General features: G+C 41.5%; 1 protein-coding gene across 3 annotated transcripts in view; it reads left to right on the top strand.

The window, feature by feature from the left end:
* Positions 1-14819, top strand: part of STX11 (syntaxin 11) — a 48018-nt gene that overhangs the window by 9988 nt on the left and 23211 nt on the right. The window contains exon 1 of one of the 3 annotated variants that reach the window (XM_040448960.1): positions 59-235. The exons of 1 other annotated variant lie outside the window; for it this stretch is intronic. The gene's annotated coding sequence lies outside the window, so the exon portion shown is untranslated. Of the gene's footprint in view, positions 1-58; positions 261-14819 lie in introns of those variants that run through there. One more of the 3 variants, XM_040448959.1, reaches the window with a different exon arrangement.

Below are 14819 nucleotides of genomic sequence, written 5' to 3'. Positions count from 1 at the left end.
CGTCCCGGGGCGGGGCCTGCTCCCCCAGCTGTGGGTGCTGCCGACGCTGCTGGGGGCTGGGTCGGCGGCGCCCTGATGCGGCGGCAGCGGCGCGGTGCTCGCGGGGCCGCGGAGGACCCCGGCCTGGGCCGCGGGAGGCGCCGGGATCCCCGCCGCCAGGAGCCGCGCGACAGGTTTCCTTCCTTCTCACGACGCCCAGCGTGGGACCGGCGCCCGCGCAGGACGTAGCTTCTCGGTTCGCACGCTCGGTCCCGTACCTGGTTCGTTTTTCCCCCCTGTGCCTCTTTTTCCCTCCCTAAGCGCCCCAGGAGGAGCGAGGACGCGCCCCGCTGAGTTCTGCGCCGAGAGCTGCGGGGGGGGGCGTCGGGGTGGCCTCGGTGGATGGGGCGTCGAGGGATGTCCCGGGGGAGGGATTTCGGGTCTGGCCCCGGTGCTCACGCCGCCTTTTCGCGCCTCTAGAAACACGGCCTTGGGTTTCTTATGCACATCGGAGTGATTTTTTTTTTTTCTCCCAGTGGGCAAGGGACTGCGCATTTAGGGCTTCACAGAAATTCTTTCAGATACCTGTTGATGGCTTCTGGCACAACGTCTCTAAGTAAGACTACTTTTGTTTTAAGTCGAAAGGCTGAGGTTGTTTGGAATTACTGGGGACATTACTTCGGTGTGATCGTCTGTTTACTCCCTATTTTAGCTTGCGCTTTCTCAAAAACACCCGAATGCGTGCTTCTTGACTTGAACTTGCCATAATGACTCAGGAGCCAGGAAATACGAAGAAATTGATACTGCCTTGAAATAGTTCCTTCCAAGCCCACATAAGACTTTTTTTTTCTGGAAGAATGAAGACAAAAAGTAGTGGCAACGTGACTTCAAGAACCACACCGTCCCGGGAGGGAATTCTAGACTTCGCTGGCACTAGCTGAGATCTGTTATTACTTCCTGTGGTTCTCATGCACTTGTTTAAGCCGTTTCTCAGCAAAGGGAGGAGTTGTTATTTCCACCCGGGTATCCAAAGATGAGTCACAGGGCTGCTCTTTTAAGTTGAGTCTTTGTTAATGAACTTTTGAAAAGCGAGGTTTGCTCTGGGTGTGTGTAAAGGAAGATTCAGATGCGAAATGCTTTCAGTGTTAAACTCGAGCTAGTGGTGTCGGAAGTAACAGTTCAAGTTTTCAGTTTCCTAAAGTGCCTGATGGTACAGCATACCAGCTAGGGTCACTAGGCTGATGTCAGATAACCATTGAAGTCATGTGCTTTGCCACAGAGGCCCAAGAGAAAATGAAGTTCATTATTCAATAACTGTATGTTATTACTTTCGATGGTATGGTATGGTAGAAATATGCCATTATACAAAGTGATTGAACGTCACTCCCTGAATCCAAATAATTTGGACAGTGTGTCTTTAGTAAGTTAGTGCCACGTGAAAATTTTTGAAGACGGTGGATACCAGTTGGAGCTGAGAAATTAAAATATTTAAGCTGAGAGGTCCCATGGCTCTTGGGAAGGAACTGTACTGTCTCCATGCTTAGTAGAGAAGAGGACAGCATCTCTGTTGGAGGCGAGTTGAGCTGAGGTCAGCGCAACAAACAGTTCTCAGGCACCTTCTTAGTGCCACACTCTTCACAGAGCTCTGGTTATGTAATTGTGAATACGACAGGATGTTGCTGAAAAGGGCCATAAAGACTAGTGTGGAAGGTTGGAAGAGCCAACAAGGGAGATGGGAGCTATGACCAATCTATGCCCACAGTAGAGCTTCTGTCCCCAATACGACTGGTGTTTGTGCAGATCTGAGATTTTGAATGAACAGATTTTTGATGTTTCCTCATTGCTGAAAGAATGAGTAAAGTTTTAAAATTAATCACCTATTTTGTCGACAGCCTGTTGTGCTTATTCAGTAAGCATTTCATTCAGTGAATGATTTAAAAATGTTTTAATTGGAAAGGCATGATTTTTAAAGTGTTTGATAACCATATTTCATATTATTTCGTGGGTAAAAAGAAACCCAGCCTGGTATTACCCCTAGACAATCACAGGTACTTATAATTTACTCACCTTTTATTTTTTTTTTTTTAATTTTTTTTTAACGTTTATTTATTTTTGGGACAGAGAGAGACAGAGCGTGAACTGGGGAGGGGCAGAGAGAGAGGGAGACACAGAATCAGAAGCAGGCTCCAGGCTCTGAGCCATCAGCCCAGAGCCTGATGCGGGGCTCGAACTCACAGACCGTGAGATCGTGACCTGAGCCGAAGTCAGACGCTTAACCAACTGAGCCACCCAGGCGCCCCTTACTCACCTTTTAAAAATAAAGTACTGGGGTGCCTAGGTGGCTGAGTTGGTTAAGCATCCAACTTTGGCTCAGGTCGTGATCTCACAGTTTGTGGGTTTGAGCCCCATGTCAGCTTTGTGTTGACAGCTTAGAGGCCTGGAGCCTGCTTTGGATTCTGTGTCTCCCTCTCTCTCTGCCCCTCCCCTGCTCACACTCTGTTTCTATATCTCAAAAATAAACATTAAAAAATTTTTTTAAGTAAAAACAGAGTAGCTAATTAATGGCTTACAATTTTATAACACCATATTGAAGCAACCTACTGATCATTGTTTTTTGTAGTTCAAATCAATCTTTTCTAACACACTATTGCCGCACAAGTCACACTGACTAAACCCACTGCGTCCCAGTTTACTGTTGAGACTGAAATCTCCTGAGGTACTTTTGGACTTGATGCCAAAATCTATTCAATTTCTACAATTCTGTAAGGTATGCAGCTAGTGAGGGAAACAATACTAAATTTGAGATAACTCTAATTTCCGTATTTCTTTTCTCTCTTGAGGGCCTCAAAGTTAACTTTATCTATGGGGAAGAAAGGGTTGAGTGTGTTCTTCATCACTGTACTCCCTGGCCTTGATACAGGCATTACTCCTGGCAGGTATTAGGAAGTATTTATTAATTGAATAATGAGCCTTAATGTAAAAGGGGGAGTTTTCAGGTGGGTGGAGGGATAGTCAGCCCAGCAGAAGGATCAACATTGTGTTGTCAGGGAACACCAGCCTGGTCAGTGTGGGCACGGGATGAGAGCTGGGGAGACAGATTGGGCCTCATCACAAAGGTCCATGTGCCATGCTGGACCTGTGACTTTATCCTATGGAAGACTTCAGCAGGTGAATGATATCGTCAGATATGTGTTTTGGAAAGACAATTTAGAATCAAGATGGAGAACAGATTGGATGAACACAACTCTAGCCTTAGGACACACACAGGAGATTACTATAATATTTGAGAAGAGAAATTGGAGAAGGCTTGAGTCAGGCAGTGATGGTGAGGAGTGGAAAAGAGGGAAGGAGTTGACGTGTTTAATAGGCAGAACTTGGCTACATCTTTAGAGGTGGGCAGTGAGAGGAAGGAGTTTAGGATGACTCCTACATTCCTAGTTAATGACTAGGAGTGGGATGTAAGTGAAAGAATAGGTGTGCTAAATGAGGGCCTCATTCAGTGCTTGACACATAATCAGCGCTCATTAAGTTTTTGAATGAATTCATTAATAACAAAAAAACACAACAACAATAGCTAAAATGCTTATCGGTACCAGGCACAATTCTAGGCTCATTATATGAACTCGGTCTTTTCCTCCTCACTGAAATCCTGTGAGATGGGTGCTATAATTGACTGCTTTTGACAGGTGAATGAAGTGTGATGTTAGTAATTGAGAGAGGTAGGAATTGATCCCAAGCACTTAGCTCCAGAACTTACATTCTGAACCACACTGCTTTGCTATGGTAGCTCCAAGAATGCATGAATGAATGAGTGAACGAATGAAGTCTCAGACACTGTGGCAAACTCAAACTGGAGTCACTGTCTTGACGCCAACAATTGTTCCTCATTCAGGGTTAGCCAGATATATAAGATGGGCCCTCAGAGGCTCTGTTGTGCTGCATGGCACCCCTCCCCCTTGGTTCACCCCAAGGAATATCTGGTTGATCTAGGAATAGACCTAGAATAATCAGAAAATTTCTCCTGGGAATTAAAACACTTTTATGAAGACGCACTCTCGCTGAAAGTTCCCAGAGCTTCCACAACTACGTCTTCCGAGCTGCCTTGGTTACTACTCTCCCTAGACACTGAATGTTCACTGCTTTGTGTTTCTTAGAGGCAGTCAATGATCTGTTGCTAAAATCTGTAGTATTCCTCTGGGGATACTAGAAAGGCTGAAATAGAAAGGGGAAATAGAAAGGCTGGCCCGGGGGTATTAATCTACAGAGCAGGGTCCAATGGTACAAGAATTACTAACAAATTCAGGCAGATGCATAACTCAAGTCTTACACTCCTGTTTTGTGGTCTGCCTTCTAGGGCCTGTTTTGTTCTGGTTTCACCCTGAAGCTTACCTGCCTCTCTTGTCTCTAACTTCCAGAATCTTATTAAGTGAAGCTGGCCGGCAGTGTCCCTGTCCTCTTGACTTTAACTGAGCAAAATGGCTCGTACTTCTAGGGATTAGGGCCTGTTTTCTTTCTTTTTATTTTTAATGTTTATTAATTTTTGAGAGAGAGAGAGACAGAGCACAGGCAGGGGAGGGGCAGAGAGAAGGAGACACAGAATCCGAAGCAGACTCCAGGCTTCTAGCTGTTAGCGCAGAGTCCTACGTGGGGCCCAAACTTACAAACTGTGAGATCATGACCTGAGCCAAAGTTGGACACTTAACCGCCTGAGCCACCAAGTGCCCCACAGGGCTTGTTTTCTGTTTTCAGCATTCAGGTAGATTCCTTTGGTCTTGATAAGGGTATTTTTGATAAACAACCCCAACTCCCTCCTTCCCCTCAAAACCTGGCCTCAGCTCTTCACCATTCTCATTGTTTCACGAGTTGGATTAAGACTATGATTTTTGTTCAGGAATCAAGGTCTAATTATCTGCTCCTCACAAGCCTCACTTTGGACTATTTAAAGATTGTAAACACTGAATTATTATTCTACCTAAACTGAATCAGCAAACTCTAAGTTTGAAGTTTTAAAATATTTTCTCCATGCATGAAGGAAATGTTTCATTCAGCATTTCTTCAGATTTAACAGGAAATCAAGGTATTTATAGCTTCTCATTATATGAGACTGACATGAAGCCTTCTGGATTGATCTAGCCCACATGTTTACCCCTTGGTCTGAATGCCTGTATACCTGTCTGTAATTCATTCAGTGCTCAAATAATAAGAAAGGGAAGAGTTTGGGTTAATATTTTACGTGGGTCTGTCTTGCTTCTTCATTTTGATTGTGGTTTCTCTGCGAGCAGAGACTCACTGGGGCTGGGGGCTTTCATAGGTCTGTCAGCTTCCTTCCAGTTTTAACCATTCCGTGACTTTTGCTGATAATAAAACCATCTGTCAGATGAAGTCATTTGTTAACCATGCCTTCTACATCTGTAAATACTAGACGTTATTTGTATATCTCATGTAAGTTCTTGGTAACATTCAATAATTTGGTAACTTTTAACATAAAGCATAGTTTTAGAATTGGTAATTTCTTATTATCCTCCTTGAGCTAACTCAATGTTTTCAACTTGATTTGTGTACTGTTTTGTTTTGTTGTTTCTTTTCAGTGGCTACAGTATCCAGGTAATGCAGAAAATACTAAGTGGCCTGGAAAAGTATTCCTCATTTTGTATACCCAGCTGTTTTACTTGTTTCTCTGCTGGAGGATGTAAAGTGATACTCCATTACTCATTGCGTAACTTATTGGGCAAAAATGTGAATTCCGACTTTACAAAGTAGTGGAAATTGCTCTGTTGCTATCTTCATATGGAAACAGAGTGTTTCCAATAAACAGAGTATTATTCTGTCTTCTGTTTCAGTTTCAGGATTGCAGCAACGCATGTGTCACCTGGTTTTACTTCTAATTTTTTTTATTATGTGCCCAGGTGTATTGATTAGTGACACAGATCTGTTGATTTGAGAAAGTAGGACACAGTGTGTAAGCTGAATCATATCATGTCGGTAAATCCCTCCTGCCTTCCCTGATTACTGCATGGTAAACCAGGGCCTGGCTGATAATACATACAGCTCTTCATTAGTTACAAAATACTCTCATATATATTTCCTCTTTTCCTTCTCATAAAAGCCTGGCAAAAAGTATTATTGTTGTTATCTGTATTTGAGGTCCATACATGAGGAGGGACACTCTTGGAGAAATTAAGTGACCACCCGATTTCTCTAGAAGTAAGGTACAGACGCCCACTCCCCTGTGCTGTCGCTACCTGACTGAAAAAGGCAACTTTACTCTCTTAGTTCACGTTTCCTGAAAATAGACTGTGAGATTTGCGTACAGGGGGTTTATTGAGAGGTGCTGTGGGAACAGCACTTGTCAGGGAGAGAGAGCAGCAGGATTATGCAGAGGGAGGAACTGAACCGCCGTGCAGGTACAGTGGTGGGCCCAGCCTTGGAGCTGGAATGGCCCTTCAGAATTGCTCTGCCAGCACACGAGTTGGTCATCTGAATTCCCTGCCTAAACAGGTCATTGGTTGCAGGCCACACCAGGCAGAAGGTGCCGTCTTGGAGCGAGCAGCTTTCCTTCAGTCAAGGGCAGTTCCTAGAGCTGTGAGCCTTCGGTAGTCAACATTTCTGGCAACTAGGAGGATGAGGGCCTTGGTCCTAAAGGGATCAGAGTATCACATCATCCACAACTGTTGTACGGAAGGGAATGTTTTTCTCTGGAAGGGCCTCGCTTGTGTCTTTCTGGCCCAGATGGTTGCCCTGCTGAGTGGAGCCCAGAAAGTTGGCATTTTTTCCAAGGCCCTTAAAGATTTAGAATGGCTGACCGGGCAGCAGGAAGGTAAAGTAGCCTTAATCCCAGGAAGGTTAGGAGCCTGGTGAAGGAGGGTCGGGATGGGCGGAGTGGTGGTACCTGGTAGAGAAGTAACCTCTGACGCCACAGCTAACGGGAAGCCCTTGTCTGTCTCGACCCAGAACAGAAGTGGAATGCATGCTAGTCTTTGGTGTAATTCAGGGCTGTAACATTGTTGAATGGATACTAAGCTACGTTTTCTCTCTTTTTTCTTCCTTCTTCCCTTTCTCATTTTTCTGTGCCTTTGAAAACCCCCAGAACAGTCCAGTGACTCTCAACATGTAGCCTGTAGATGATAATCACCAGAATTACCTGGGATCTCTAAAAACAACACCCCCCCCCCAACCAAACAACAAAATAGAAGACAGAGAGTCCAGGCCCACATTTGATATCTATTGGAACAGAATATTTAAGAGTGGAGCCTATGAATTGATATTTTCAAAAAACTCCCCCATCTGATTTTTATACATGTTATAGTTTGAGAACCATAGACCCAAACTCTTATGCTTTTGCTGGTGACCAAGCCTATTGAGATTTTTCAAATTAGCAAGAGGTTAATGAAAACCAGGGGGCCGCCTGGCAGGCTTCATATAATGACACTCACCCCTAATCTTTCATAGCAAAATCCTGGTGTGGCCAAGAGAGCCTGCCCCAAATTCTTTGGCTGGCGTCTACCCCAGATTGCTGGAAAGAGAGTGATGATTCTGATTTGGCCTTTTACTAGCTGGGTGAGAGATGCCAAATTCCTTGAATAGTCCCAGGGAGGAAATCAGTGAATTTATAGGAATCAGAAAACTTTCTAGGAGAAAAGAAGGTTCCAAGTTTTAGGTCAGATAAAGCTTTGAGGTACTGTCTGCTAACTTTAAATGACCATACAGGGGCACCTGGGTGGCTCAGCCCATTGAGCATCTGACTCTTGATTTCGGCGCAGGTCATGATCCCAGGGTTGTGGAATCAAGCCCCACATTGGACTCTGTGCTGAGCATGGAGCCTGCCTAAGATTCTCTTTCTCTCTCGGTGCCTGGATGACTCAGTTGGTTAAGTGTCTGACTGGCTCAGGTTATGATTTCATGATCCATGGGTTCAAGCCCCCCATTGGGCTCTGTGCTGACAGCTCAGAGCCTGGAGCCTGCTTGGCATTCTGTGTCTCCCTCTCTTTCTGTCCCTCCCCTGCTCATGTTCTGTTTCTGTCTCTCAAAAATAAATAAACGTTTATAAAATTAAAAGGAAAAAAGATTCTCTCTCTCTCAATCCCTCTGCTCCCTCTGCCCCTCTCCCACTCTTGCATGGGCATGCACACATGCTCTCTTAAAAAAAATTTTTTTTAAATTAAATGACCATACAAAAGGATGAGAGAGAGAGAACTATGAACAGGAAAATATATTATCTTATTCATTGAAATTGGGAATAATTATTGTTCTTCAAAGGGAAAAGCACTTTTAAACCTACTGATTCTGAGTCCGGTCATTGCAGGAAGTACTAGTCACCTAAAGAAGAGTCTGATAAATTCCTAGGACAATATGATGCTATATGCTGGGCACTTGGGGGTACATGGCAAACACAGCAGGTATAGCCCCTGACCCCCTGGAACTTATGGGCGAGCAGACAGGATAGGCAGTAAAACAATTAACAATAGAATACAGTAAATATCAGGAAAGAGGAAGTGCCACAAAGTGTGAGATCATAGAATCAGTCCTCCAGCTTAGTCTAAGGTCAGAGAGTTTCCCATTCTTGTGAAACATACAAGAATAGAAGCTATGAGGCTGGCTTTGGTGATAAGACAAAGGACCTTTTTTTAACAAAGGAAAATCTTTCGGTCTGTCTAATTCAAAATCGGCCGATCCTTCACACATGTGTGTGTGTGTGTGTGTGTGTGTGTGTGTGTGCGTGTACACGTGTGTGTCTGTGTCTTTCTGCCTGTCCAGTGTGTAAGCACACGTGTTGACGAAGAGAGATCAAGAAAATCACTCCTTCATTTAATGACTAAAATAGATAGCAAAGAACAGAGAAGGAAGTCGGTTTGCATTTCATTCGATGTGCCATTGCCCAAAGTTAATTAATATCTTAATATGTAGTAAAAGAAAATAAATTTAGAGCTCTGAAAATCATGAGCTTTATATCACAACTTTTTAAAAGTAAATTTTCAGAATCTGAGGATTCTGGCCCAGGAGGGTGCTTGACAGATTTGCCTTGGGTTCTGTTACAGACCCAGTTTGAGGCACATTTGCTCAGTGGTCAGTGTCTGTCCTTCTCTTCTTCCTGCAGCAGTGGGTTTTGTAGTATGTGGCCTCTGCCTGGTGTGGGAGCTCCTACTGGGCTCTTCTGTCTTTTTCTGGCCCGTTCTTTCCCTTGTATTATTTCTGTACCTGTTTGTTTTTCCCCATAACTTACAGACTTAGTTGAGGGCAGGGATTGTGATTTCTGGATTTTTCAATCTTTGAATCTCCTGCAGCTCTTCTATTATAATTTATTTACATTAATTACATTTAATAAACAACCTTGAATGTGGTATCTGAGTTAAGAGGGGATCCTTGGGTTGAGAAAGTAACCAGATTGGTTCTCTATTGAGAACATATTTCTTGTTTAACCTGACGTCACAAAGCAAAGACACCAAGGGCTAACATGGGCATATTTATCTTGTGTATGTCCTTTAAGTACTAAAAATGCCAGTCACTTGACTGACGGCAGGGAGGGGAGGATTAAGTCATCATGAAGCAGCACTTACTAGATGTAGACAAAAGTGTAGAATGTTCTGCTGGGTCTCACCTAAGTCAACTTAAACACATGTCTACACCATCCAACATCTTAGAATAACATTGATACTAAAAATCAGAATTAAAAATCATTGTGCAAGTGACAACATAATTCAGGCTCAAAATATGACTCTGATGGCATGTGATGTCCTGTGATGACCATTTACCATGTTTTCTTACGTCTTTCTTCCCATGCCTTGGCATGTTCCTTGGTTTATTTCAAGTATGACTTAATTTATGTTCTAATTTTTTGTCTTGCTTTTACAGTGAATATTATATATAGGGAGTGTCTGAGTGGTTGGAAATAATTCTTGACATTCGTTCTTTTGCTTCTATTTTGTATAGTTCAAACTTAGTTTATTGCTGAAGTATAGGTTATAAGTTAGGCCACTATGAATTTTGTGGAATACTTTGTTAACTGTAAATTCGTTCAACTTTGATATTTTCCTTAAGAATTGGAATTTTTAAATAAAAGGTTAGGGTGGTGAAATGAAATATTTTCTCCTTTAGAAAATGGAGAACTCTAGGGGCGCCTGGGTGGCGCAGTCGGTTAAGCGTCCGACTTCAGCCAGGTCACGATCTCACGGTCCGTGAGTTCGAGTCCCGTGTCGGGCTCTGGGCTGATGGCTCGGAGCCTGGAGCCTGTTTCTGATTCTGTGTCTCCCTCTCTCTCTGCCCCTCCCCCGTTCATGCTCTGTCTCTCTCTGTCCCAAAAATAAATAAAAACGTTGAAAAAAAAAAAAAGAAAATGGAGAACTCTAGAAGATGAAACTCTTTACAACTTGTTCCCTAAAGAATCAAAATTATAATAGTGTCAACTCATCTGAAAAGAGGAACATTCCATCCTGTCGGTGTATATTTATTGTTGTTTAGTTGGAAAATTTGTCAAGTTATTAATTGCCCTTTGCCGAAACTTAGAGTGCTATAGATATTTTCTCCTTTTTGTTGATATCTAGATACCTATACATACCACGGATAACAGCGTGAGCACAGCATAAGGGTTTTTAAATTTTTATTTTTAGTTGAACCATAGTACATGAACTATCATATTCGTTTCAGGTGTGCAACATAGTGACTTGACATTTATATACATTACAATGCTCACCACAATAAGTGTAGTTACCATCTGTCACTGTACAATGTTATTACAGTGTTATTGACTCCATCCTCTATGCTGTCCTTTACATTCCTGTGGCTTATTTATTTCATAACTAGAAGTTTGTAGATCTTAATCCCCTTCACTTCTTCCATCCCAGCACCTCCCAGGCTTCTGGCACCACCAGTTTGCTCTCTGTATTTATGAGTATGTTTCTGTTTTGTTTTTGTTTTTTCATCTGTTTGGTTTTCTAGATTCCACAAGCAAGTGAAATCATGTGGTATTTGTCTTTCTGTGTTTGACTTATTTCGCTTAATATACTGCCTGCTAGGGCCATCCACGTACACAATATGTTTTTTCATTTGTATTCTTTCCATCTAGTCCTAGTAGCTAAAGCATAGATAAATCTTATATTCTGATTTTCCCACTCATTTCTGGCTAAATTAATAAGTCTAATGTGTTATTTTTAATTTGCATATATTTTCCAAATAGCAGATAATAAATATTTTTATTGAGAATATTTTATCTCCTGTGAAATGTCTTTCTATATACTTTACTCGATAATTTATTGCCATGTTATTTTACCAGTTGGTGTGTCTCTGCATACAATACCAAGTACCTACACAATGTCTGTTATGTTTTGTGCAAATATTTTCTTCCAATCTCTTGCTTTAATCCTTAGTATTTGTTACTCCTTTTTGTTGCAGAGAGATTTCACATTTTATTTAGTCAAATTTGGTTATCTTTTTCTCTGAGATTTCTTCCATAGCCTCACATCTCATGGAAAGTTATCATTTTCAGGGCGCCTGGGTGGCTCAGTCGGTTGAGCATCCCACTCTTGATTTGGGCTCAGGCCATGATCTCACAATTTGTGAGACTGAGCTTCGAGTCAGTCTCTGTGCTGACAGTGCAGAACCTGCTTGGGATTCTCTCTCTCTCTCTCTCTCTCTCTCTCTCTCTCTCTGCCTCTCCCTTGCATGTATGTTCTCTCTGCTCTCTCCCTCTCTCTCTCTCAAAATAAATAAATAAAATAAACTTAAAAAAAAGAAATTAAAAAAAAGAAAATTATCATTTTCCCAGAGTACTGATATTCAACTTCATTTTCTGTTAGTGTTTCTGTTATTGATTTTGCATTTTTAATTCTTTAATGTCCCTAAGGTGTATCGTAGGGTCTCTAGTAAGTATTAGAGAGGAATAAATTCTTTTTTTTGTATGAATATAATTTATTGTCAAGTTGGCTTACATATAACACCCAGTGCTCATCCCAATAAGTGCTCTCCTCAATGACCATCACCCAATTAAGAGAGGAATCAATTCTTACTAGTCAATTATACCAGCCTAGTTGCTTATTTTTTTTCCCTCCACTATTACTTCTTGATGGCTTCTTTCCATATACTAAGATTTTGTATAAAATTGGTCTATTTCTTAGTGTTGTATTCATGTCCATTAATCTAATTTTTATGTTTGCAAAATAATTATGCTTTTAACTATGGTCTTATGCAAGTGGTAATATCAGCAAGAGCTTTCCTCTTTTTACCAGTGCTATATTCTTTTCAATTTATAAAAAACTTTAATCGTTTATGATTTGAACTTTATTTAAGGATCATTTTATTTTTTAGAATTTTTTTTAAACCTTGGTCAGAATTTTGGATTTAGTACAATCAAAAAATTAACTTGGGGGGAATTCCAGATTCCACTGATACATGTGTCTAAGTGCTCATTGTCAAGTGGAATCTGTAAAGAGGTGGTTATGTGAGAAAGACAGGGAAAAAGAAGTACGAGGCAGGACGGAGAGCTCCTGGTTACCTGCTGCCACAATTCACAGCATTGCCCTGTAGGTGGTGTTTTGGATTTCCAGAAAGCCTATATCGTTCTTTTTTCCTGCTTGCTTCCCTCCCTTCCTTCCTTCCTTCCTTCCTTCCTTCCTTCCTTCCTTCCTTCCTTCCTTCCTTCCTTTCTCTAGTTTTTAATTGTAGCAAACATGCACATATAATTGAAGAGTAATGAAAAATGAAAGTCTGATAAAAAAAAAAAAGTCTGTCCCTTTCTATTTCATTTATTTCCCTCTCCCCAAAGGCAACCACTTTAAACTACGTTTACCTATTCTTTTGGTGTTTATATTTGTATCTCTAAATAATATGCATCTATTACTATTTCTTGATTTTTCCATTTTGGGCATCATCTATTGATTTCCCTGTGCAGAAGGTGATGATTTAGCTCATTTTCAGCCCTTGCTGCCAGAGACAGGCACCACTCTTGTTCCTTCAAGAACTGTATTCATCCTCCCAGTACAGCTGAATCCTAATTTGAGTTACATCAGTATGTAACGATTATATGCTTGTGGTTATGGAAATACCAATTACAGCAGATCCACGTTTTATATCAGGATTATTCTCCTATAACTACATAATTGTTTGGGGCTGTTGTTGTTAGTTTAATTTATACTTAAAACCTATTCAATCCCAAATTGTCTAAATCTCCTCCCAAGAAATTTGGACCCATCAGGAATTCTGAGTTTCATGTTTCTGAAGAAATCTCTCCTATAGCCTACTATACCTAGTCTAGACAGATGGCCTCCCAGTCCAGTGCACAGCTGTCATCACAGAATTTCCCTTTGCTGTTATCCGGGGGTGCTCTCTGCCTCTCTCCTCTGTTGAATTTCAGGTTAGGATTCTAGAGTCTGTATCTTTTTCGCTTGACTTCCTTGTTTTGTTGTAAGGCATTTCCCTGTCTCTTTCTGAGAAAGATTATAGGAAATATTTTTTTAAGACTTTGTATATCCAAAAAAATGTCTTTATTCTACCTCATATTTGATTGATGATTTGGCTTGAGTATAGAATTCTGGGTTGAAAATACATTTTCTCCAAAAGTTTAAAGGTACTGTTCCATTATTTTTTAGTTTCCAGCGTTGCTGTTTAGAAGTCCAAAGCTTTTTTGACCTTAGATACTTTGTAGGTGATCTGTTTCTATTACCCCTACCCCCAACCACCACAGTATGATGTCTTCTCTCTGAAATTTCTGTTATTCAGAATTTGAATTTAAAGTACTGGACTTCCAGATTCCTTTTTTAAATTGTTTTTCACCTCTTTCTTTCTTCTTTTTAAAAAAATGTTTGTTTATTTTTTCAGGCAGTGGGGAGAGTGGCAGAGATAGAGACAGAGACAGAGAGAGAGAGAGAGAGAGAGAGAGAGAGAGAGAGAGAGAGGGCCCCAAGCAGGCTCCACGCTCAGTGTGAAGCCCGACATAGGGCTTGAACTCATGACCATGAGATCATGACCTGAGCCAAAATCAAGAGTCAGATGCTTAACTGACTGAGTCACCCAGGTGCCCCTGTTTCTTCTTTTGTACTTTATGGAAAAAGGTTTTTCATCCTCCTGCCTATGATATGAGTCCATGTGCTGGACAGTAGGTGAAGGAAGAGGACTTGGAGGTCCACATTCCATATAAAAACATTAATCTCATCCTCCTCTTTACAGATAATGTACCTCTCACCTGGTATAGATTCAGAGTCTAGCCTGTCTAATGACCTGCTAAGGAAGGACAAAGGATGATAGGTCCTCTCCCTTCTTAAAAAGGCTTTAACCAAACTCTGTTTTTAGCCCCCACCATCACCTCCTTTTTCACAGGTACTCAGGCTTTAATTCTGATTCCTGGGTATTTATCAAATGGTGTAATTTAGGTTGTTTCTTGGCATTCTCTACTGTTAGCTTAAGATTCGATGTTTTGACTCCTTGCTAGGTTAGTAATCCCTTGTCCACTTGCTTTACAATTTCCAGAATTTTATTGTTGCTCTGTTCTCTCTGATCTTTTTCCTTGTCAGTGTATGCCTTTGTGTAAGTTCTTTGGGTAGGATTTTGGAAAGGAGCAGAAATAATGTTTACTTTGCCATTTTGTCCAGAATATAGGGGTCATCTTTGGAAATAGAAATGTGTTTTCTGGAATAAGTGGTAGATTAAGCTAAAAGCACTTAACAGTAGATATATTCTTTTTTTTTTTGTTTTTTTTCAACGTTTATTTATTTTTGGGACAGAGAGAGACAGAGCATGAACGGGGGAGGGGCAGAGAGAGAGGGAGACACAGAATCGGAAACAAGCTCCAGGCTCTGAGCCATCAGCCCAGAGCCCGACGTGGGGCTCGAACTCACGGACCGCGAGATCGTGAC

Source organism: Herpailurus yagouaroundi, unplaced genomic scaffold (assembly GCF_014898765.1).
Source record: "Herpailurus yagouaroundi ecotype Mexico unplaced genomic scaffold, PumYag 198, whole genome shotgun sequence".
Taxonomy (NCBI): Eukaryota; Metazoa; Chordata; class Mammalia; order Carnivora; family Felidae; genus Herpailurus; species Herpailurus yagouaroundi.
This window is presented reverse-complemented; position numbering and strand designations above follow the sequence as displayed.